Genomic DNA, 4,288 nt, shown 5'->3' with positions numbered 1-4,288 from the left:
TGAAGCAAACAACTTTGAGCTTAAGCCTCAATTAGTTTCTCTAATGCAACAGAATTGCAAGTTCCATGGACTTCTATTGGAAGATCCTCATCAGTTTTTAGCTGAATTCTTACAAATCTGTGACACTGTCAAGACTAATGGGGTTGACCTTGAGGTCTACAGACTTATGCTATTCCCTTTTGCTGTAAGAGGCAGAGCTAGGATATGGTTGGATTCACAACCTAAAGAAAGCCTGAACTCTTGGGAAAAGCTAGTCAATGCCTTCTTGGCAAAGTTTTTTCCACCTCAAAAATTGAGTAAGCTTAGAGTAAAAGTCTAAACCTTCAGATAGAAGGAAGGTGAATCCCTCTATGAAGCTTGGGAAAGATATAAACAATTGATTAGAAAGTGTCCTTCTGACATGCTTTCTGAATGGAGCATCATAGGTATCTTCTATGATGGTCTGTCTGAACTGTCCAAGATGTCATTGGAAAGCTCTACTGGAGGATCTTTTCATCTAAAGAAGACGCCTGCAGAAGCTCAAGAACTCATTGAAATGGTTGCAAATAACTAATTCATGTACATTTCTGAAAGGAATCCTGTGAACAATGGGACGAATCAGAAGAAAGGAGTTCTTGAGATTGATACTCTGAATGCTATATTGGCTCAGAACAAAATATTGACTCAACAAGTCAAAATGATTTCTCAAAGTTTGTCTGGAATGCAAGCTGCACCAGGCAGTACTAAGGATGCTTCATCTGAAGAAGAAGCTTATGATCCTGAGAACCCATCAATGGAAGAGGTGAACTACATGGGAGAACCCTATGGAAACACCTATAATCCTTCATGGAGACATCATCCAAATCTCTCATGGAAGGATCAACAGAGACCTCAACAAGGTTTCAACAACAATAATGGTGGAAGAAACAGGTTTAGCAATGGCAAGCCTTTTCCGTTATCTTCTCAGCAACAGACAGAGGATTCTAAGCAGAGCCACTCTGACTTGGCAACCATGGTCTCTGATCTAATCAAAACCACTCAAAGTTTCATGACTAAAACAAGGTCCTCCATTAGAAACTTGGAGGCACAAGTGGGTCAACTGAGTAAGAAAGTTACTGAACTCCCTCCTAGTACTCTTCCAAGCAATACAGAAGAGAATCCAAAAGGAGAGTGTAAGGCCATCAACATGGCCGAACTTGGAGAGGAGAAAGAGGCAGTGAGCGCCACTGAGGAAGGCCTCAATGGACGTCCACTGACCTCCAATGAGTTCCCTAATGAGGAACTATGGGAATTTGAGGCTCACATTGAGACCATAGAGATTCCATTTGATTTACTTCTGCCATTCATGAGCTCTGATGAGTATTCTTCCTCTGAAGAGGATGAAGATATCACTGAAGAGCAAGTTGCTAAGTATCTTGGAGCAATCATGAAGCTAAATGACAAGTTATTTGGTAATGAGACTTGGGAGGATGAACCCCCTTTGCTCACCAAAGAACTGGATGGCTTGTCTAGGCAGAGATTACCTCAAAAGAGGCAGGACCCTGGGAAGTTCTTAATACCTTGTACAATAGGCACCATGACCTTCAAGAAGGCTCTGTGTGACCTAGGGTCAAGCATAAACCTCATGCCTCTCTCTATAATGGAGAAGCTAGGGATCTTTGAGGTACAAGCTGCAAGAATCTCACTATAGATGGCAGACAATTCAAGAAAACAAGCTTATGGACTTGTAGAGATGTTCTGGTAAAAGTTGAAGATCATTACGTCCCTGCTGATTTCATAGTCCTAGAGACTGGGAAGTGCATGGATGAATCCATCATCCTTGGCAGACCCTTCCTAGCCACAGCAAAGGCTGTGATTGATGTTGATACAGGAGAATTGATCATTCAAGTGAATAAAGAATCCCTTGTGTTTAAGGCTCAAGGATATCCCTCTATAACCATGGAGAGGAAGCATGAAGAGCTTCTTTCAAAACAGAGTCAAACAGAGCCCCCACAGTCAAACTCTAAGTTTAGTGTTGGGAGGCCACAACCAAATTCTAAGTTTGGTGTTGAACCCCCACATTCAAACTCTAAGTTTGGTGTTGGGAGGTTCCAACATTGCTCTGAGTATCTGTGAGGCTCCATGAGAGCCCACTGTCAAGCTACTGACATTAAAGAAGCGCTTGTTGGGAGGCAACCCAATGTTATATTTATCTATTTTTCTTTTGTTATTTTATGTTTTCTGTAGGTTGATGATCATGGGAAGTCACAAAATCAATCGAAAAAATAAAAATAGAATGAAAAATAGAAAGAAAAATAGCACACCCTGGAGGAAACTCCTGCTGGCATTTAAACGCCAGTAAGGGCAGCAAATGGGCGTTTAACGCCCAGTCTGGCACCATTCTGGGTGTTTAACGCCAGAAAGGGGCACCAGACTGGCGTTAAACGCCAGGAAAGGGTATGAAGCTGGCGTTAAACGCCAGAAATGGGCACCAGTCCGGCGTTTAACGCCAGAATTGGCATAAAGAGCAATTTTGCTCGCCACTTGGTGCAGGGATGAATTTTCCTTGACACCTCAAGATTTGTGGACCCCACAGGATCCCCACCTACCCCACCACTCTCTCTCTTCTTCACCCATTCACCAATCACCTCAACACCTCTTCCCCAAAAACCCCTCACCTATCAAATCCCACTATTCTCCTCACCACTCACATCCATCCTTCATAAAACCCCACCTACCTCACCCCTCACATCTATCCTTCATAAATTCCCACCTACCTCATCAGTCAAATTCAAATCACTTTCCCTCCCAAACCCACCGATAATGGCTGAACGCTACCCCTCTCTCCACCCCTATATAAACCCATATTCACTCCTTCATTTTAACACATCCAAAACACTACTTCTCCCCCTTGGCCGAACCACAAAGCCACCTCCATCTCCTCTATTTCTTCTTCTTCTACTCTCTTCTTTCTTCTTTTGCTCGAGGACGAGCAAAACTTCTAAGTTTGGTGTGGTAAAAGCATTGCTTTTTGTTTTTCCATAACCACTTATGGCATCTAAGGCCAGAGAAACCTCTAGAAAGAGGAAAGAAAAGACAAAAGCTTCCACCTCCGAGTCATGAGAGATGGAGAGATTCATCTCAAGGGTGCATCAAGACCACTTCTATGAAGTTGTGGCCATGAAGAAGGTGATCCCCGAGGTCCCTTTCAAACTCAAAAAGAGTGAATATCCGGAGATCCGACATGAGATCTGAAGAAGAGGTTGGGAAGTTCTTACCAACCTCATTCAACAAGTCGGAATCTTAATGATTCAAGAGTTCTATGCCAATGCATGGATCACTAAAAACCATGATCAAAGTATGAACCCGGACCCAAAGAATTGGCTTACAATGGTTCGGGGAAAATGCTTGGATTTTAGTCCGGAAAATGTAAGGTTGGCATTCAACTTGCCCATGATGCAAGGAGATGAACACCCTAACACTAGAAGGGTCAACTTTGATCAAAGCTTGGACCAAGTCCTCATAGACATTTGTGAAAAGGGCGCTCAATGGAAGAGAGATTCAAGAGGGAAGCTGGTTCAACTGAGAAGGCATGACCTCAAGCCCGTGGCTAGAGGATAGTTGGAGTTTATCCAACGCTCAATCATTCCCACCAGCAACCGGTCCGAAGTTACTATAGACCGGGCTATCATGATTCATAGCATCATGATTGGAGAGGAAGTAGAAGTTTATGAGGTTATATCCCAAGAACTCTATAAGGTGGCGGACAAGTCCTCTACCTTGGCAAGGTTAGCTTTCCCTCATCTCATTTGTCACCTCTATTATTCAGTTGGAATTGACATAGAGGGAGACATCCTCATTGATGAAGACAAGCCCATCACTAAGAAGAGGATGGAGCAAACAAGAGATCCCATTCATGGACATGAGGAAATTCCTCATCATGAAATCCCAAAGATGCCTCAAGGGATGCACTTTCCTCCACAGAACTATTGGGAGCAACTAAACACCTCCCTAGGAGAATTGAGTTCCAACATGGGACAACTAAGGGTGGAGCACCAAGAACATTCCATTCTCCTCCATGAAATTAGAGAAGATCAAAGAGTCATGAGAGAGGAGCAATGGTGCACGAAATTGTGATCAATACTTTTCACAAGTCAAATAATCCCCGGTAATGAATCCAAAAACTTGGTGTTCAATACCATGGCATAAACACAACTTCGCACAACTAACCAGCAAGTGTACTGGGTCATCCAAGTAACAAACCTTACGCGAGTAAGGGTCGATCCCACAGAGATTGTTGGTATGAAGCAAGCTATGGTCACCTTGTAAA

General features: G+C 43.1%; 1 non-coding gene across 1 annotated transcript; it reads right to left on the bottom strand.

Moving 5' to 3' along the window:
* Window positions 1-298: 298 nt before the first annotated feature.
* On the bottom strand, window positions 299-406 carry LOC127745907 (small nucleolar RNA R71). Its single transcript, XR_008007530.1, has one exon. It is a non-coding gene; the product is annotated as a small nucleolar RNA R71 (small nucleolar RNA).
* Window positions 407-4,288: the final 3,882 nt, after the last annotated feature.

Source organism: Arachis duranensis, chromosome 3, assembly GCF_000817695.3.
Source record: "Arachis duranensis cultivar V14167 chromosome 3, aradu.V14167.gnm2.J7QH, whole genome shotgun sequence".
Classification (NCBI taxonomy): Eukaryota; Viridiplantae; Streptophyta; class Magnoliopsida; order Fabales; family Fabaceae; genus Arachis; species Arachis duranensis.
The sequence above is the reverse complement of the archived record's forward strand: the minus strand, read 5'-3'. Positions and strand labels throughout refer to the sequence as shown.